Here is a 20,748-nt window from a genome sequence, read left to right on the forward strand (position 1 = left end):
CTGTGTCCGGCTCCTGTTCCACTCACAGGCTCTAAGGTCAGAAGAGCCCATCATGAGCATCTAGCCCTGCTTCTTCTGTAGTTGGCTGCAAATTTGACACCACCAGATCAGGATTAAACAAAGACTGTGAATGGCTATCCAACTATAGAAACAGTTTCTCCTCCCTTGGTGTTCACACCTCAACTGCTAGCAGAGCACCTCACCCTCCCGGATTGAACTAACCTTGTTATCTCCTGACTGGTTCTTGCCAGCATATTTATACCTGCCCCTGGAAATTTCTATTACATGCATCCGACGAAGTGGGCATTCACCCACGAAAGCTTATGCTCCAATACATCTGTTAATCTTAAAGGTGCCACAGGACTCTCTCTTGCTTTTTCCTGACTTAAACACCCCCCAGGTGGAATCGAATAGCAGAAGGATCTGAGTCCTTGCTCTCTCTTCCTTCACCCAGAGCCTGCTTCACCCTGAGGGTTCCCCTTCCACTCTCCTGTGTGGAAAAGTCCTTATAACCCCAACAAGGCTGGGCCCAGGCTTCCTGAGGGACTCGTCCCCCAACCTGGTTGTGACCACTCAGGACCCGGGCTACAGCGTCCCCACTCCAGGTACTTTCTCCGCTCTGGACGCTTCCCTGACCTCTTCCCTGGCCATTGTCTATACCCCAGAACAAATGTAATTTATTAAACAGCAAGTAATTAAAAACAATCAGGAAACAATGGGAAAGGCCAAAGGAAAACACTTAGCCCCACTCTGTGGGCACGGGGGAAGCACAAACAGTGTCTGTGGGATGCCAGGGCAGTTCACAGTCTGTCCCTCGCACGTCCCAGGCCTCCTGCCCAGGCCCTGGCTATGCTGCAGGGATGCTGCAGGTCAGACACGTACTCTGGCGGTGGCCACACACCCTCAGGCTCTAGGTGACAGGACCTTTCTTCCCAGTGTCCCTGGAAAGGTGCAAATCCAGAGGACAAATAAAAGCACTCAAATTTGGTAATCTCTGTATGCTGATTGGGGGGGCAGGGAGTGGTAAACTCGTGATCTTTGACCACTTCTGGCTGTTGACCTATTTCTGTTCCTGCCCCCACCCCCAGGGTTCCACGGGGTGCAGGCCATGGACTGGGACACGCTCGGGGGTTGGGGGGGCAATTCCAGTACGACAGGGATGATTTCATCAGCTTCCACGTCCAGCTTTGGGCCCCTTACCCCGTCTTCTGTCCCGATCAGTAGCGTAGTTAGGAGGGGAGCGGGGGAGTGGCTGCTCCCCCACTGAGCACAAGTGGCGCCTTGTCAATTTCTTGGCACCTTTGTACTCACCCGGGGGAGTGGAAAAAAAAAAGGCATCACCCACTATGGCGCTTTTATTTGACTCACCCAGCGGCACTCCAGGCTTCCGGTGGCACTTTGGCAGCGGGACCTTCAGTGCCACCTAAGACACCCGGAGCGAGTGAAGGGCCCACCGCCAAAGACCCGGAGCGCAGCCGGGTGAGTAAAGGTGTCACAGCGGATGACTACTTTTTTCCCCCCTCCCTCTCCCTGTTCCCTCCACCTGGCTACGCCACTGCCTGAAGTATCACAGGTGCTGTTCTTGTCCCCCAGTTATAGTCCAGAAAACCGCTGAAGTTCCCCCCTGATTGTCTGTTCTCCAGTGTGCTCTTTCTATTGGTCCTATATGCCAGTGGCTCTCAGCCTTTCCCCACCACTTCACCCCTTTCAGGAGTCTGATCTGGCTTGCCTACTTGGCTCACTTAAAAATAACTTGCTTCCAAAATCCGACAGAAAAATACAAAAGTGTCGCAGCTACTATTAATGAAAAATCGCTGCCTTTCTCTTTTTTACCATATACTTTTATCAAAGAAATCAGTTGGAATTAGGGATTTCAAGTGATTTAAAAAAATTAATCCTGATTAATCATGTGATTAATTGCACTGTTAAACAATGATAGAATAGCATTTCTCTAAATATTTTTGGGTGTTGTCTACATTTTCAAATATATTGATTTCAATTACAACACAGAATACTTAGTGTACAATGCTCACTTTATTTTTTATTACAAGTATTTGCACTGTAACCCCCCCCAAAGAAATATTATTTTTCAATTCACCTCATACAAGTACTGTAGTGCAATCTCCTTATCCGGAAAGTGTAACTTACAAACATAGAATTATGTAAAAAACACCTGCATTCAAAATAAAACAATGTACAATTTTAGAGCCTAGACGTCCACTCAGTGCTACTTCTTGTTCAGCCAATTTCTTAGACCAGAGGTGGGCAAACTACAATCCCTGGGCCACATTCGGCCTGCGGAACCGTCCTGCCCAGCCCCTGAGCTCCTGGCTGGGGAGGCCAGCCCCCGGCCCCTCCCCGGCTGTTTCCCCTGCCCCGCAGCCTCAGCTCGCCGCGCTGCCAGCGCACTGGACCAATGCTCCTGCCAGGCAGTGTTGAGTGACATGGCTGGCTCTGGCGGGACAGTGAGCTCTTGCCGCTCTGAGCGCCATGGTAATGGGGTGGTGAGCCAGGGAGGAGTTGGATAAGGGGCAGGAGGTCCCAGGGGGCAGTGAGGGGACAGGGAGCAGGAGGCAGTTGGATTGGGAAGTCAGCAGAGGTGGAGCAAGGCGGGTGGATAGGGGGTGGGGTCTGGGGGGGGGCGTTAGGAGCAGGGATGTGGATATGGGTCAGGGCAGTCAGGGGACAGGGAGCAGTTGGATAGTCATGGGAGTCCCGGGGGGCCTGTCAGGGGGCAGGGGTGTGGGTAGGAGTCAGGGCAGTGAGGGGACAAGGAGCAGGGGGGTTGGAAGTGTAGGATGTTCTGAGGGGGGCAGTCGGGGTTGGGAAGTGAGAGGGGGTAGATAGGGGGTGGGGGCCACGCTGTTTGGGGAGGCAAAGCCTTCCCTACCTGGCCCTCCATACAGTTTCACAACCCTGATGTGGCCCTCGGGCCAAAAAGTTTACCCACCCCTGGCTTAGACAAACAAGTTTGTTTCCATTTGCAGGAGGTAATGCTGCAAGTGAGAAGAGGCAATCTTATGACACTGTTGCAGCCGGAGTCACAAGATATTTACATGCCAGATGCGCTAAAGATTCCTCAGCAACTGGTACAGGTAGCACATTGCTACAGAGATGTTTCCTATATGACACCTGCCAGCACCCACTGTGTGCAGAGTAGGGGGAAGCCAACCCGTGGTGCGCTGGGGCTGGGACAGCCACTCCTGGGTGGGACAGAGGAAGAGGAGGGGAGCTGAAAGAGGGCTGAAGAGGGCAAGGGGGTGTAGATAAGGTGGGATTGAGGAGGATGAGAGATGGGTCCAGGGCAGATGCAGGAGGCAGGGAATGGCTGAAGGGGGGATGGGGCGATGCAGGGGAATCAGGGAAGACTTAGGGGCCAGATGGGAACAGGGCTGCAATAGAGGGAAACTCTGAATGGGGGGGTCACTGTGGTGGAAAGGGGGGACATGGGGAGGGGAGGCTGTGAGAGCAAGAGCAGCCTGGCACGGGGGGAGGGAGGGAAAGAGGGTGCGGTATCCATGGCTCATGAGGGAGGGGGAGGACAGGTGGGGGCGGAGTTTGGGGGGCAGGTTTTGGTCACCACCAAAATTTCTACAAACCTGCCACCCCTGGAAAAGGCAGAGCAGGGATGGAGTGGTGGTGCAGCCCAGTGCAGGGGCGGGGGCTTTACTGCGTGTATATATATTATTAAAACCGCTTGGAGGAGGAGGTGGAGAAGAGACAGGGCAGGGGCGGGGCCTCATGGAAGGGGAAGGGGGGAGGTATAGCTCAGTGGTTTGAGCATTGGCCTGCTAAACCCAGGGTTATGAGTTCAATCCTTGAGGGGGCCACTAAAGGATCTGAGCAAAATCAGTACTTGGTCCTGCTAGTGAAGGCAGGGGGCTGGACTTAATGACCTTGGTTCCTTCCAGTTCTACAAGATGGGATATTTCCATTAATTTAATGTATTTATTTATTTATTTAAAAGACTGGGGGGGGGTGATCCCTGGGGTCAGTCCCAGCAGCAGGAAGTGACTCGCAGTGGCTGCGGTGACTCTGGATCCAGGCTCCTGGCGAGATCCCCGAGCCCCGGCGGCTGGTACTGGGAGCCCGGAGCCCTGGCTGCAGCCGGGAGAGGGGAATCTCCAGCAGGGCCCTTCCCGCTGCTCCCCAGGAGCCTCTCCCAGGGCAGAGCCCCCAACCAGGCCACGGCCCTTCCTGGCCCGGCCCCTGCCCCAGGGGGTCCCGCTCAGAGGGAAGGTGAAAGAGACCCACCTCCCCCCCCCCCCCCGTCACACCCGGGTTGCAGGGGGAGGTTTGGCCCCAGGCTGCTCCCAGCGGAGGTGGCTGCGATTCCCTGCCCTGGACCCGGGAAAGCTGCCGCCAGCTCCCGGTGTGTGTCGGGTGGGGGCAGGATCACGTTCCCACCCATACCCCCAACCCTCCATCTGCTGCTTTGTTTCCATGCCCCGACCATCCACACGGAATAGGAAGGGGCAGCAGGTAGGCAGGGGACAAACTGAATGCAGGGTGGGGGGGCTCCAGCTGGGGGCCAGGGAAGGAGCAGGGCCCAGAGGCACAATCAGGGCCAGGGGGCTGCACAGATGTTGGATCTAGGATGGTGGGGCCCTGCCGCACCCCCTGGCTTGAAGGGGTTTCCATCCTAGCCAGGGTTTACACTTCGATTCAATGGGGTTCAGTGTCCCCCAGATTGTTTCAGTCCCCCTGCCTGGGACTGAGAGCCAGGGATAAGAATGGGGTACAGCTGGTGGTTGGTGAACATAGGGCTGGGGGAGGCAAGTTCCCCCACACTGTAGGGGCAGGACCCCAGCCCTTGAGCACCCCCAACATCCCCTCCACCTGCTGAGCGTGTGGCCCCAGCCTCTCTGTCCCCAGACTGAATCCCTGAGGCAGCCTAAGGAGAAGCCTGACCCGCTCCCCCACATGGGTCGTGCACCCCACCTCCGCAGTCAGCTGTGACTCTCAGCCAGCTTGGAAAACAGACGGGTTTATTGGTCACTGGGAACACAGCATAGAACAGAGCTTGTTAGCACAGAAATCAGGAGCATTCACTAAAGTCCATCTAGGGGGGGAATCCCGAGCTCTCTCCGCTGAGTCCCGAACCAGGAGATTGACCTGCTTCCAGCCCCCCATCCTCAGTGACACCCAGCTGGCCCTCCTCCCTGCTTTCCCTCTTTCCCAGGAAAACACTCCCCCTCTCTTGCAGTTCTCCAGCACCTTCCGCTGGCTCCTTGCAGAGGAAGGGCTCCACCCACCACTTGCCCGGATACAGAATTTTGGCCATTCTCTGTGCCCAGGCAGCCACTCTGCAGTAACACCTGCCCTCTAGAGGACTCTGTAATGATCACACACCTGTATCTCACCAGCTTGATACTTGTCATAGAATCACAGAATATCAGGGTTGGAAGGGACCTCAGGAGGTCATCTAGTCCAACCCCCTGCTCAAAGCAAGACCAATCCCCAGACAGATTTTTACCCCAGTTCCCTAAATGGACCCCTCAAAGATTGAACTCACAACCCTGGGTTTAGCAGACTAATGCAGAAACCACTAAGCTATTCCTTGTAACACATGGGGAAACTGAGGCACGCACAGTATTCAGAGAAAACATTAAGAACATTCCCGCAGAGTCATAGAATCAGGGTGTCTGTCTGCACGGAGAGAGCCTGGGGGAATCAGGAAGTGACATGGATTCCAGCCCCTTCTGTAACCTCCCCCCTCGCCCCTCTTGCCCTGACAGGCTGAGGAATCCCGTCCATGTTTCACTCCAGATCGGCCCGTCTTCCAGGGGACAGGGAAGGGATGGAGCCAGCTCATGTAGGGGATTTTTAGGGAGCTTTTGGTGGTGCAGGAGGAGTACTGCAAAGGGGTTAAACACACATGGTGGGACGGGGTTTGATAAACCTGCTGGAACATGATCAACCTGGGCCTAATTTTCTGAACAGGCCCATTGGCGGGTTTGGGGGAGGGGAAACATTCCCCTATTTCTTAACCTGGAAACACCCCCCTGGGCAGGGCTGGGAAAACTGACCAGACTCCCAGTGCTGGAGCCTGACCCCACTGGTCAGAAGCTGCTGTGAAATACTAAGGGAAGCTGTTGGGATTTCTGTCCCTGTCCCAGGCTCAGAGCTCTGCTTCCCGTATCAGCCTGTGGCTGGCAGGCATGTGGGAAATGAGAAGACCCTGACCACCTCCGTGTGCTGTGGGGGACAAGGAGCTCTCACCTTTTCCCACCCCCTGAAGCCTCCTGGCTGCTCTGAACCAGGTGCGGGAAGGATTCTCCTTCTCTGTCCTTCCTCCCCCTTGACTAGCAGGATAGTGGCTGGGGCAGCAGGTGCTGAGGGGGGGCTCTTGTTGTTTCAGATGCTGGTGACCGCCGAGGAGGTCGCTGTGTATTTCACCCAGGGGCAGGGGGCTCTTCTGGACCCCGCTCAGAGAGCCCTCTACAGGGACGTCATGCGGGAGAACTAAGAGACAGTGACCTTGCTGGGTAAGGGATTCCTGGCCCCTTGGTTATTGGAAGCTGGGAGGGTCTGCATGTCTGACACCGGTCAGGTTCTTCCCTCATCACTCTCCAATGAGACCAGGGTGTCAAAACCTAAGGCACATACTAAATCATCCCCAGTCAACACCCTTAGTTTGCAAGGTGGAGAAGCCGTGTATTGTCCTGTCTGTGTTGTTTCTCGGTCGCTCACAGAATCCCTCTTCTCCCTCCTCCTTTGGAACAGCTGCTGCCATGTGGAGGGCTCTGCGCTGCACAGGTTTAGAAATAGGCAGGGGTTTAACACTAGAGCTGGGTGTGTATCACAATTCCTCTCACCTCACTGAGGGGGCTCAGTGACCATATTCTGGTCCTCTTAGATTCCACATTCCCCAGCACAGCACAGGGACAGGTTCCAATCATGGAATGTCCTTTCTGACAGACGCTCTCTCAATCCTCCACACATCCTGATTTGGTATAAAGTGCAAACTTTGTATTCTGCAAATCAACAAGGAGTCCTTGTGGCAGCTTAGAGACTAAAAAATTTATTTGGGCATAAGCTTTTGTGGGCTATAATCCAAAATATTTAAATAAATGGTATTCTATAATTGTTTAACAGTGTGAATAATCATGATAATTTTTTTATTTTTTTTTTAATTGTTTGACAGCACTAGAAGATAGCAATTGTAATAGTCTATGTTAATCTGTAAGAAGCTATAGATAAACAGTGTAACCAAAGGGTTCCCGTCTAGGACTGTATTTTGTTAATTCAGAAGTCAAAAGGAAATATAACATTTAGATGAAACTTGGGTGTAATAATATCATTGTATACATATATATCTTTAAAGTTTGTGGTAAACTGTCTATGAATGGTTTAATGGATAATTAATTACCTTATGTTAATCCAATGTAGTTTTATTACCTGTGATGTTTGGGAAATAGGAGGTTACTTCCAAAACCTATTGTTCACCCAAGGACTGCCTGCTGTCGAGAGCCTGCAAAAATGTCTATATAAACTCTTGGGTCCTGATCCTTTCATCTCCGATCTTCTTAAGCTTTATTCAGGGTGAGTTTGAGTCGGAAGACTGAGATCTCCAGTCCCCTCTGGACTGCCCTGATATTGAACATTTGGATATTGGACTAGAAAGTGATGAAATGATTCTGAAAAGGACTCTTTTCAATTCTAACGTGCCATCTCTATGGTGAAATTGACCTAAGGACTCTATTCGCATTTGTATGTCTAATGAACTTTTAGCCAATGCTATCTTTTTTTCTTTTAATAAATCGTAGTTTAGTTAACAAGAATTGGCTTTAAGCGTGTACAGTAACTGCTCACTTAACATTGTAGTTCTGTTCCTGAAAAATGCGACTTTAAGCAAAACGATGTTAAGCAAATCCAATTTCCCCATAAGAATTAATGTAAATGAGGGGGTTAGGTTCCAGGGAATTTTTTTTCACCAGACAAAAGACTATATATATATATATATATATACACACACACACACACACACACACACACACACACACACACACACACACACACACACACACACACACACAATATAAGTTTTAAACAAACAATTTAATACTGGTACACAGTGATGATGATTGTGAAGCTTGGTTGAGGTGGAGGAGTCAGAGGGTGGGATATTTCCCTTACTGCTAAATGATGAACTAGCAATTGCCTGGGCCCTCAAGGGTTAACTCTCTCACTCTGCAAGGCAGCAGAAATGGAGGGAGATTTGAGCATTTGCCTTAAGTACACCTCACTGTTAATTAGATCAGCTTGCTGAGACTGCAGCCCTGGGGTGTCTCCCCTGCTCTATGGAAGATGGGATAAGTGTGGTGCAGGAGCAGGGGGTAGGGGGACACCCTGACATTAGCTCCCCTCTTCCTTCCCTCCCCCCGGCACAGCAAGCAGGTGTCTCACGGAGCAGCTCTAAGGCAGAGGGCAGGAGCAGCAAATGGCAGTGCGGGGAGGGACACAGCTGAACTGCAGGCAGCTGCTGCGCAGGGAACTTGGGGAACGGGGAGCTGATGGGGGCCTGCCGGTCCACCCTGGTTCCAAGCCCCCACCAGCTCGCTCCAACGGGCTGCTCTTCCTGCAAGCAGTAGACAAAGCAGGCAGCTGCCAAATGATGTTAGAAGGGAGCATTGCACAACTTTAAACGGGCGTGTTCCCTAATTGATCAGCAATATAACAATGAAACAACCTTAACCTGGATGACTTTAAGTGAGGAGTTACTGTATTTGGGTAAGAACTGAAGTTTTCATTAACTTGGTGAGTGATGTTTCTGATCCTTTGGGATTGGTAGAATTCTTTATATGATGAAGATTTTCAATAATCCCCATCAGAATCTCAGAGGACATTTTCCCTAGGGTTACCATTCGTCCAGATTTATCCGGACATGTCCTCCTTTTTGTGCTAAAAATAGCGTCCGGGGGGAATTTGTAAATAACTCAAAATGTCCGGGATTTCCCCCCTCCCCCGGCAGAGCAGAGCGAGCGGCTGGGAGGGCTGCAGGAAAGTCATGGGCTGGACTCCGGAGCAGCTGTAGAGGAGCTCCGCCCTGCATTCTGAGCCGGCAGCTCTCCCCTGTCTTAGGTAGGGGGTGGGGTTCTGGAGGGCAGTTAGGAGCAGGGGTCCCAGGAGGGGGCAGTCAGGGGACAAGGAGCGGGGGGGTGGGGGGCTGGAGTTCTGGGGGGGAGCTGTCAGGGGGCAGGAGTGGGGAGAGGGATCGGAGCAGTCAGGGGACAGGGAGCAGAGGGGTTTAGATGGGTTGGGAGTTCTGGGGGGGCCTGTCAGGGGGTGGGGAGTGGTTGGATGGGGCGTGGGAGTCCCAGGGGTCTGTCTGGGGGTGGGGGTGTGGATAAGGGTTGGGGCAGTCAGGGGACAAGAGGCAGGGAGGCTTAGATAGGGAGTGGAGTCCTGGGGGGCAGTTAGGGGCAGGAGTCCCAGGAGGGGGCAGTCAGGGGACAAGGAACAGGGGGAGGGTTGGGGGTTCTGGGGGGGGCGGGAAGTGGGAGGGGCAGGGGGGGCTAGGGCGGGGCTCCTCCCGTCCTCTTTTTTGCTTGCTGAAATATGGTAACCCTAATTTTCCCACATCAGGTATCGTTAAAGACTTGCCTTTGCTGCCACTCTATCAAATCAGTTATTTTGTTACAGCATGTCATAACGATATAGCTAAGGGTAGTCTAGAATTCCTCCTTACCTGTAAGGGGTTAAGAAACTCAAATAACCCAGTTGGCACCTGACCAAAAGGACCAATGGGGAAAGAAGATACTTTCTAATCGGGGGGTGGGGGCGGAAGGCTTTGTTTGTGCTCTCTGTTCCTGTTCTCTCTTCGAGCCAGAGAGGGACCAGGCAGAAAAAAAACCTCTCTTAAAACCCTGCCTATGGAAATAAGCATCTAGAACAGGGGTAGGCAACCTATGGCACGCATGCTGAAGGCGGCACGTGAGCTGATTTTCAGTGGCACTTATGCTGCCTGGGTCCCGGCCACCGGGCCGGGGGGCTCTGCATTTTAATTTAATTTTAAATAAAGCTTCTTAAATATTTAAAAAACCTTATTTACTTTACATACAACAATAGTTTAGTTATATATTACAGACTTAGAGAAAGAGACCTTCTAAAAACGTTAAAATGTATTACTAGCACACGAAACCTTAAATGCGAGTGAATAAATGAAGACTCGGCACACCACTTCTGAAAGGTTGCTGACCCCGATCTAGAATTACAAAAATAGTAAGTAAAGGCAGGCAAGGCATGCTAGATTATCTTTTATTTTAGCTTGTGAATTTTCTTTTGTTTTGTAACTTTGAAACTAAGCCTAGAGGGAGTTCTTCTGTGTTTGTGAATCTTTTGTTACCCTATAAAGTTATCTTCCATCCCAATTTTACAGAGGTGATTCTTTTAGATTTTATTTAAATAAAATTCTTCTTTGAAGAACCTGATTGATTTTCAGTGTCCTAAGACCCAGGGGGGGTTGATCTCTGCTCACTTTGTAACCAATTGGTGAGGATATTATTCTCAAGCTTCCCCAGGAAAGGGGGTATAGGGTCTTGGGGGATATTTTGGGGAAATAGGAACTCCAAGTGGTCCTTTCCCTGATCCTTTGTCTAAATCGCTTGGTGGTGGCAGCATACCGTCCAAGGACAAAGGATTTGTGCCTTGGGGAAGTTTTTAACCTAAGCTGGTAGAAATAAGCTTAGGGGGGCTTTCATGCAGGTCCCCACATCTGTACCCCAGAGTTCAGAGTGGGGAGGGAACCCTGACATGGTGGCAGAGCGGTGGGATCATTTTGAACCAGAAGCACAGAGGGTTTAAAAGGATTTTTTTCCTCTCCTTCTGGCTGCTTGAAAAGCAGGGAGGTTTTTTTTTCAAAAAGGACATTTTTTTTAAAGCTGAGAGCAGCTGGAGTTTTTCTTTTTCTGCCTGAGGGCAGGGTAGTTAACTTCCTGAAAGGGTTATGGAGTAGCAGCCGTGTTAGTCTGTATCCGCAAAAAGAACAGGGGTACTTGTGGCACCTTAGAGACTAACAAATTTATTAGAGACTAATGAAAAATTTGTTAGTCTCTAAGGTGCCACAAGTACTCCTGTTCTTTTTTCCTGAAAGGGAAAATTCACAAGCTAAAACAAAAGATAATCTAGCATGCCTTGCCTGGCTTTACTTACTATTTTTGTCATTCTAGATCAGGGGTCGGCAACCTACGGCATGCGTGCCAAATACGGCACGCGAGCCGATTTTAGATGGCACGCAGCTCCCTGCCGTGGTCCCGGCCCCCAACCCCACTCAGCCCCCCACCCGCCCACCGCTCTCCCCTGTGGGGGCAGGAGGCAGAAGCTTGGTTCTGCGGCAGCCAAGCTTCCCCCTCCCCCACTTCTTCCCCCATCATGGTGCTTTCCTGCCCCGCCTCCTCTTGGTCCCTGCACCAATCAGCTGATGGCCCTAGCAAAGGGGAGGGGGAAGAGCGGCAGCTCCATAGAGGAGGCAGAGAGACATAGGACGGAGCCTGGGGAACAGGGCATATCCCTTCCAGCCCCCTGCCATGAGCTGCTCAGGGCAGGGGGCTGGGAGCACCCCAGCCTTCTGCCCTGCACCCTCCACCACTCTGCCCTGAACCCCCTCCACCCCAACACACACCCAGCCTTCTGCCCTGTACCCCCACAGCCCCATCCCTCTGCCATGAACCCCCCCACACACTTAGCCTTCTGCCCTGCACCCCCATGCCCCCAGCCATCTGCCCTGAACCCCCCCACACCCCAACACACATCCAGCCTTCTGCCCTGAACCCCCACACCACCCAGCCCTCTGCCCTGAACCCCCACACACACTCAGCCTTCTGCCCTGCACTCCCCCCACGCCCCTCAGCCCTCTGCCATGAACCCCCCCACAGCCCAACACACACCCAGCCTTCTGCCCTGCACCCCCCAACCCTCTGCCCTCTGCCCTGATCTCTGAACCCCCTACACACACCCCAGCTTTCTGCCCTGAACCCCCTCCCCCAGCCCCCTGCCCTGACTCCTGAAACACCCCTCCCCCCAGGTCTGGGGTCCCAGTCGCAGGCCCTGATCAGTCTGCTGCCGGCCTAGGTGAACAGACCCCCAGGCTGGCAGCGAGCTGAGCAGGCTGGTGGCGTAAGATCAGCATTTTAATTTAATTTTAAATTGGTTTTAAGAGATGTTTTTTTTTTCTGCCTGGTCCCTCTCTGGCTCAGGGAGAGAACAGGAACAAAGAGCACAAACAAAGCATCCCCTTCCCCCGCAGATTTGAAAGTATCTTCTTTCCCCATTGGTCCTTTTGGTCAGGTGCCAACCAGGTTATTTGAGCTTCTTAAACTCCTATAGGTAAGGAGGAATTCGAGGCTACCCTTAGCTCTATGGTTATGACACAGCATCTCCCGTACCATGAAGGGTTTACAGAGCTGAATGATGATGCATCATGCCTGTGCCAGGTAATTTTCAGTGAAATTAGCCTGTAATTAAAATCCATTAAACTTGACAGGAATTCCCTACCTTGTACTCCTGGGCAGCCTCCTCTATGGGAACCACAGTGTGAGCTCTGTGAGCCCGGGACAGATGGCGAACGAGACAGATCGAAGTTTGGTGCTCTTCACAGGAGTTTCAGAGCCTCCTGATGGTCCCCACACACCCTGTCCCCTCCTGCCATTTGTGACTCTGCTGTTCAGTGGCTGCAGGGGCCGGTGCAGACCTTGGCACAGGCTGAGGAAGTTCTGAAGCCAGCCAGAGTTAGTCTCTACGGTGCCACAAGTACTCCTGTTCTTTTTGCGGATACAGATGTTGAGTCTGAACTTTTGATGAGCTTAAACTTAACCCAGACTTGATATCTCTGTCTGAACTTTTAATCAAAGCTCTGACCTGCGAACTACTCATGACACCCCCCTCCCCTTAAGTAGCTATCTCCCCTTTTCTCTTTTTGAATTTACATTTTAACCTGTTTTATCCTGTAGAATCTTGATTGATTATACATGACCATTATGATCTGTTAATCACTTTGTTTACTTCTGTGTATAAATATTGATGCTCACCCCTAATAAACTTGCCACACTTACTCTGAAGCTTTTCAAGTTAAGGATAGTGTGAGCCTGTTGATCAACAAATTGGTGTCTGGTCTCTGACAGATTGTGAGCCCATACCAACTCCGCACGAACTCGGGTGCTGGAGAGGTGAGTAAGGACTTGCTTTTTACCTAACAATTTGGGGGCTCGTCCGGGATTTCCTTCTGGTGCGGTGCCTCTGTCCAGTGGTCAGACCACTCATATACGAATTGGCAGGCGCCACGGGAGATTTCTCCCAGCCAATTCAATATTGAGGGGTCGTGTACTGGACAGCAGGGTAAACGCCAGTTGGAGGGCTCCTGTCAGACACCATGGGTCAAGGGACTAGCGTGCCTCTTGAGAGTCTGTTGGGGATTGTAAATAAGTTATGGAACGAAGGGAAACTCCCAGTACAGACAGGAATGTCTAGGAGGAAGTTGTACACACTGTGTGTAAGGAATTGGACTGGGTATACCGCGGTATTGGCCGACCCGGAGATGAGGTGGCCTTCGTATGGCTCTTTCGAACAGGCTTCCTTAAGAGGAGTAAGGAGCCAGATCGAAAAAGACCATCCGGGACAGTTATGTTACTGGTTTTGTTGGGACACAGCAGCAGAGCTGTGGAAATCTTTAAAAATTATGGCAGTCAGGTATTCTCCCGAGAGTGAACCCCCTCCATGTTATTTCGATGAAGGGTGTAAACCACGGCGTGTTTTGACTCGTCAGATGGTCCCCACTGCACCTGCCCCTATTCCTCTGCAGGGGGACTCTCTCCAGGGCACAGAGGGGAATCTGCAGGACTCCAGATCGGAATCTCTGCAGAGGGATAAGGGGGAAATGGAAGGGCACACCTCGGGAGGAGTAATTACTAGGCAAAAGATCAAGCAGATGCAGCAGGTTGCATATGCCCAGAGGGTCTGGTTGCATCCACAGATACTTACACCAGGGACGAACACACCCCTGCACCACCAGCTCAGCCCGTTCCCCAGGCCTGGATCAACTACGGGCAACAGCAGCAGCTGCAGCAAACTCAGCCTCCTCAATGACGGTACCCCGGGGGCGAAGGCAAACAATGTGATGGTCTTATTTCCTTAATGTCTTTAGCCGGCTCCTTCCTCACTTTCTCCCCTCCCAGCAAAGAGCCTCGTCTAACCCTTTCAGTCCAAGGACTGCCTGTCTCCTTCCTCATTGATACTGGAGCTACTTTCTCTCTTTTAAATCATGCCCCCTCTCCCTGGCTATCCTCTGAGGTTAAAACTGCAACTGGGGTGGAGGGCAACCCACAGTCTCTGGGACTCATTTTGCCTCTAAATGTTATTTATGCTGATAAATGTTTTTCTCACCGTTTTCTTTTTTCCCCAGCTTGTCCGATCCCTTTGATGGGCCGGGATTTACTCTGTAAGCTTGAGGCTACTTTAACCTGCACTCCTGAAGGGGTAGGATTATTGATGACAGTGTTAGGAGATTCGGCCCCAACTCAGGGTAATTGGGAAATACCCCCCCTCTCTCCCCTGACCTCACTGACTTGCCTTTAACCCTCTGGGGAATTTCTGACACTGATGTTGGCCTGCTCCTTTCGGCAGAGCCAGTAAGGATTCAAGTGAAGCCCTCCTTAACCCCCCCGTCAGTCCCTCAATACCCCCTGTCGCTGGAAGCCCGGGAGGGCATCCGCCCCATTATCGAGGGATTCATTGCACAAAAGCTAGTCCGCCCTCAGTGCACTCCCTGTAACACCCCTATACTGCCTGTCAAAAAGCCTCCTAAAAAGGACGGAGACCCTATTCGTTGGCGCTTTGTACAGGATCTACGGGTTGTTAATCAGTATGTGGTCCCTCTTCATGCAGTAGTTCCTGATCCAGCTACTATCATCAGCCAAATCCCCTGGGATGCTGAGTGGTTCACTGTTATTGACTTAAAATCAGCCTTTTTCAGCATTCCTGTGCACCCAGACTCTCAGTATCTCTTTGGTTTCACCTGGGAGGGACAAAGTTATGTCTGGCAACGACTTCCTCAAGGCTACAGAGACAGCCCCACGATTTTCAGCCAATGCCTCCGCCACGACTTGGAAGGCTTCACCAGTCCGTAGGGATCCACGTTAGTCCTATACGTAGATGACATCCTATTAGGTAACCGCGAAGAAGCTGCCCTCCGCATCGATGGTAAGGCACTTTTATTATACCTACACACCAGAGGCCACAAGGTAGACCCTAACAAGATTCAGTGGGTCTCACAGAAGGTCCGATATCTGGGCTTCCTGTTAACCCCAGAGGGGAGACAAATGGACCCAGTCCGCATAAAGACTATCCAAAACTGCCCTCTGCCAAACACCAAGAAACAACTTCGAGGTTTCTTAGGATTAATTGGCTTCTGTCACCCCTGGTTGCCGTCCTGCAGGGAGTTAAGCAAACCGCTCCACCGACTCACTGCTAACCTTGCTCCTGACCCTTTGCAGTGGTCCCCGGACACGATCCAAGCCTTTCAGTTACTCAAGGACAGTGTGGCCTCCTCCATGTCTCTCCGCCCCCCCAATTACAGCAAACCCTTTCACCTTTTTGTCCACGAGAGGGGCGGAATTGCTAGTGGCGTCCTTACCCAGCTGAGCGGGCCCCACCATTTCCCACTTGCTTTTTACTCTCAGCAGATCGACCCTGTCGCTCAGGGAACCCCATCCTGCACCCGGACTCTGGCAGCAGCTGCCCTGCTGATCACAAAGGCAAAGAGCCTGACCCTGGGTCATTTTACCACGGTTTGGACCTCTCATGCCTTGTCAGCCCTTCTGCGTAGGGGCACAACCCAAGTCTTTTCGGCCCATCGTCAGCAACAGCTAGAGGCCGAACTCTTAGAAGACACTAACCTAATTTTTGAAATGTGTGGGCCCCTTAATCCAGCTACCTTGCTTCCTGACCTGCCAGTCCTCCAGGATCAGCACAACTGTGTGGAAGTAGTTTATAGCATCTTACAGATAAGGGACAACCTGTTTGACATGCCACTGGACAACCCTGATTGCATCCTCTTCTAGGACGGAAGCTCCTTCTATGTTGATGGCAAGCGTTTCACCGGTTATGCAGTCACCTCTGAATGGGACATTCAAGAGGCTGCCTCACTGCCAGGCAACTGGGGAGCCCAAGCCGCCGAACTCTATGCCCTGGCCCGAGCTTGCCAGTTGGCCGCTGGTAAGACCGTTACCATTTTTACTGATAGCAAGTATGCTTTTGGAGTTGTGCATTGTCACATCCACCTCTGGAAGTTTCGAGGTTTCCAGACAGCTGCCAGTAAACCCATTCAGCACCTCCCCCTCATCCACAAGCTTTTGGACGCCCTCCAAGAACCCTCGGTCCTGGCTGTAGTTCACTGCCGGGCCCATACTAAAGATGATAGCCCGTCACCCGTGGGAATGCCCTGGCTGACGCCTCCGCCAAGACGGCTGCCGTCTTACCCTTAGCCATGCCCACGTTGGCTATTGCAGCCTCCTCCTTTACTCCACCGCATCCCGTACCAGTACCCGCTGCTGAACTACAGTCGTGGGAGAGCCTCGGAGCCACTCTGGTCAAAGGGATCTGGCTTATGCCGGATGGCCGAGCCTGCCTCCCTCGCTCCACATACCCCATGGCAGTTCGCTGGCACCATGATAAGGGGGGTCACTATGGCACGCACGCCCTTGTGGACACCATCGCTTGCTTTTGGTATGCTCCAGGCATTCAACCCTACTGCCTGTCAATAGTGAAAGCATGCAGCACATGTCAGCGTAATGGACCTGCTCCGCCTCTTAACAAAATTAAGGGTGGAAGACCTCCGCCTGCTGCTCCATTTCAACATCTTCAAATTGACTTTGCAGATATGCCAAAGGCTTTTGGGAAAAAGCACCTCCTTGTTTCGGTTTGCCCTCTGACTTCCTGGGTCAAAACTTTTCCTACTGCTAATTGTACTGCTGCCACAGTGGCGAAGATTCTCCTTAGAGACATTGTACCCGGTTTTGGCATCCCTCTCGTGCTTGACTCAGATCGCGGACCTCACTTTACTGGTCATGTCCTTGGCCATTTAGAACAAGGACTGGGCATTTCACACTCCTTTCATACACCCTACCACCCCTAGTCTAGCGGGAAAGTTGAGCGTATGAATAGGGAGCTTAAGTTTACATTGGCTAAATACTGTCAGGAAACAGGGTTAAAGTGGCCTCAGGTACTTCCCTTGGTCCTGTTTCACCTTCGTACTCGCCCAACCCGTGTATTGGGATTATCCCCCTTTGAACTGCTCTATGGACACCCCCCTTTCAAAGGCGGGGCGCTACCACGTGCTGATGTTTCACTATTGGGAGGGGATCATATGACCGCGTGCCAGTTTCTCTCCCTACAGGCTCGCCTCCGTACCCTTTGGAAAGCCTTGCAGTTTTCCCAGACCGTGCCGCTGGAAGAACAGATCCACCCGTTCCAACCAGGGGACTTCGTCTGGGCCAAAAAGTTCGTTTGTGGCGACACCCTCCAGCCGAGGTTTACTGGACCCCACCAGGTTCTTTTAACAACCCAGACTGCAGTGTTCCTGGAAGGATGCAAATCCTGGATCCACCACTCCCACGTCAAGCCAGCCGTAGTGGACCACAGTGACGGACCAGCAGCTCTTGCCACCACTGAGGACACTGCCTCCGACCAGTGGACCAGCTTACCTCTTTCAGACATCAGACTTAAATTGACTCGGCAAAAATGAGAGGACCTTTTATTCTGACAACTGTATGTTTTTTATTGTGCCTTTTTCGTTGATTTTCTGCTTATGAAGATAATGCTTTTATTAGATATTCCCACGAGGTTAAAACTCGTATTTTAGGAAATAGAAGTAATTGCTGGGTATGTACTCAATTTCCAGTAAATGCAGAACAGGGACTCCCCTTCACACCCATTCCCCTGACCACTGCTAATATGACTTGGATGCCACCGGCTAGAGTAAAAGATCCAGTCCAACACAATCTTACATGGGACAAAACAGGAGTGCCAATTAACAGATATCTCAGGGTAACCAATCAGACAGGATCACTGTGTTTTGTTAAAGAAAAGGGGTCAACTTTTGTGGGAACAAGTAAATGCAACATGTATTTTAATGGCACCGCCTTTAGTAAAAATCTTGGCTTCAAGCCTTGCGCATCCCACTTATCCCATATGTGGATCCCTCACCCCGATCCAACTTTTTCATGGGTGGGCAGGCCTTCAGAGTCAGCTTTTAAGAAGCCCTGCTCAGATCACGAGGGTGTCCAACTAATTGCTAAGGGACATACGATTGCCTTCTACAACTGCTCAAGCAGTACTACACTGCCCTTTGAAAACACCACTACCAAATTGTGCCTCTGCAGTTCGCACCACAACCCCTCTGCGTTACCAGGGGAACAGTGGTCCAACGGGTGGACCTCCTACTTTGAGAAATGGAATACCTGAAACGCATTGTATGGAACATACTGGGTGTGCGGGCCCAAAGCTTATTCTTTCTCTCCCCTGATTGGGCAGGGTCATGTTACTTAGCGTGGCTAACACCGCCTTCTCGCATCTCCCTCACTCCCCCTCATTTTCCCCACGTTCGTAACATCCGTGAAACCTTCAGAGATATTAATATCCGTGATGGTTTGTCGTGGCAGCGGTGGGCTGGTCTCATTAGCTTGAGGGGTGGTGTCATCCGTCTACAGGGACTACTAGAATCTTTAACCAATGAAACTGCGACCCTATTTGAGAATCAGGCCGGGGAAATGTCCCAGCTGCGCCAGTTAGCTTTGCAAAACCGAATGGCTTTAGACATAATGTTAGCAGCCCAGGGAGGAACTTGCGCCCTCATAAATGAAGAATGCTGTGTTTTTGTAAATGACACCTACTCTGACACTTTTCAACGTACCAAACATCTAAGGGAAATGGCTAAGAACTACTCCTCTGGCCAGCCACCTTATGATTGGTGGGGAGCCTTATGGAATTGGCTGCCTGGATTTGGGTGGGTTAAAAAACTCTTGGTGGGTATTGTTGGGGCCATAGTAATCCTTATAATACTGTGTTGCTGTATTCAGTGTGTCCCCTCCCTCATAGGCTCATGTGGGTCAGTTTATTCTTTTCCTACTTCAGCCAAGGGCCTTACTCTCTTCGAGTTGGCCCAGGCTGAAATTGCCAAGCGGCCCTTGGCTCCTTAAAATGGGGTGTAGCTTTTGGTAAATAGTTATCCCAAAGCTACAAATGGAGGAATGTTGAGTCTGAACTTTTGATGAGCTTAAACTTAACCCAGACTTGATATCTCTGTCTGAACTTTTAATCAAAGCTCTGACCTGCGAACTACTCATGACACCCCCTCCCCTTAAGTAGCCATCTCCCCTTTTCTCTTTTTGAATTTACATTTTAACCTGTTTTATCCTGTAGAATCTTGATTGATTATACATGACCATTATGATCTGTTAATCACTTTGTTTACTTCTGTGTATAAATATTGATGCTCACCCCTAATAAACTTGCCACACTTACTCTGAAGCTTTTCAAGCTAAGGATAGTGTGAGCCCGTTGATCAACGAATTGGTGTCTGGTCTCTGACAGATTGTGAGCCCCATACCAACTCCGCACGAACTCGGGTGCTGGAGAGGTGAGTAAGGACTTGCTTTTTACCTAACACAGACTAACACGGCTGCTACTCTGAAACCCATCCCTAAGACAATGGCCCCTGTGTGTCTTACCCAGTGCACAGTGTCAGAGGCAAAACTTTACACTGCCCACCTCCCTCTATCCCTCGCTCACCCCCTCCCTCCCAGCAGCCAGAGGGGAATTCTTTTACTGCAAATAGTCAGGGAAGCTTTGGGGGTTGGTGGAGGCATCCGCCTAAGGGCTCTGAAGCTACAAGGCAGGTATCCAGATTAGGGATGAAAATAGCATGTAAAAAGTAACCATTTCAACTATTAAAATTCTACTGGTTACACATTAAGGAGTTCACAACACGGGCATCTGCCCAGCATCCTGACTGCCACCATGACTGGTTTAGCCCGGCAAAGCACAGACAGAGAGGCTGGAATTGCTCTGAGCCCAGTGGAATGCTTTTTAGAGTAGGGGTGCAGTGCCCCCCCTTATACCTCTCTGTGCCCCCCGATCCAATTGAGGTGGGGCTGGGAGCAGGGCCATGACTCCGGGAGGGGGGGGGGAGTCGGGATGCAGACAGGGGTAAGGATCCTGAGGCTGGACATGGAAGCTGATGAAGTCATCCCCGTCATACTGGAATTCCCCCCGCAACCCCCGGGGGTGTCCCAGTCCATGGCCTGCACCCTGTGGAACCCTGGGGGGGGGGGGCGGTCAGGGACAGAACTAGGTCAGCAGCCAGAAGGGCTCAAAGATCATGAGTCTGCCCCCCCCCGCACCTCCCAATCGGTTATAGAGATTACCAAGTGGGGAAGGGGGGCTGTTAATTTGTGCTCTGGATTTGCACCTTTTCGGGGACACTGGAAAGAAAGCTCCTGTGACCTAGAGTATTTTATAAAAATGTGTCACCCATTCCCCGCGCTAGATGGAAGACGGTCCCTCCCTTCTGTCCTGAGAGCCTGTCAGTGGAACAGGAGCGGGACACAGAGATGCTGCAGCGCGATGGGTTGATCGCTAGGACCCAGGAGCAGCTGGGAGGCGGCTCTGGGGGGAGCGATCGCTGGGCTCAGGCCCAGCAGCAGGAAGTGACTCGCAGCCCCTTGGAGCAAGGTAAGAGAGACCCCCGCATCCATT

At 51.5% G+C, this 20,748-nt stretch overlaps 2 protein-coding genes and 1 long non-coding RNA gene across 5 annotated transcripts in view; all 3 read left to right on the forward strand.

The window, feature by feature from the left end:
* The window catches only part of LOC101933603 (zinc finger protein 850-like), an 89,289-nt gene that overhangs the window by 45,265 nt on the left and 23,276 nt on the right, over positions 1 to 20,748 (forward strand). The window lies entirely within an intron of this gene.
* Positions 96 to 19,563, forward strand: LOC112061400 (uncharacterized). Of its 3 annotated transcripts, XR_010592050.1 has the most exons (5): positions 96 to 605; positions 1,373 to 1,479; positions 2,988 to 3,095; positions 6,362 to 6,488; positions 13,970 to 19,563. It is a non-coding gene; the product is annotated as an uncharacterized LOC112061400 (long non-coding RNA). The 3 variants fall into 3 exon arrangements; XR_010592051.1 differs by lacking the exon at positions 1,373 to 1,479; XR_010592052.1 differs by lacking the exons at positions 96 to 605; positions 1,373 to 1,479; positions 2,988 to 3,095; positions 6,362 to 6,488 and adding an exon at positions 11,145 to 12,434.
* The window catches only part of LOC122172976 (zinc finger protein 585A-like), a 51,493-nt gene continuing 51,364 nt past the window's right edge, over positions 20,620 to 20,748 (forward strand). Inside the window, exon 1 of the mRNA XM_065564348.1 lies at positions 20,620 to 20,724. The gene's annotated coding sequence lies outside the window, so the exon portion shown is untranslated. The remainder of the gene's footprint in view (positions 20,725 to 20,748) is intronic.

The sequence above is a fragment of the Chrysemys picta genome, chromosome 12 (assembly GCF_011386835.1).
Source record: "Chrysemys picta bellii isolate R12L10 chromosome 12, ASM1138683v2, whole genome shotgun sequence".
NCBI lineage: Eukaryota > Metazoa > Chordata > Testudines > Emydidae > Chrysemys > Chrysemys picta.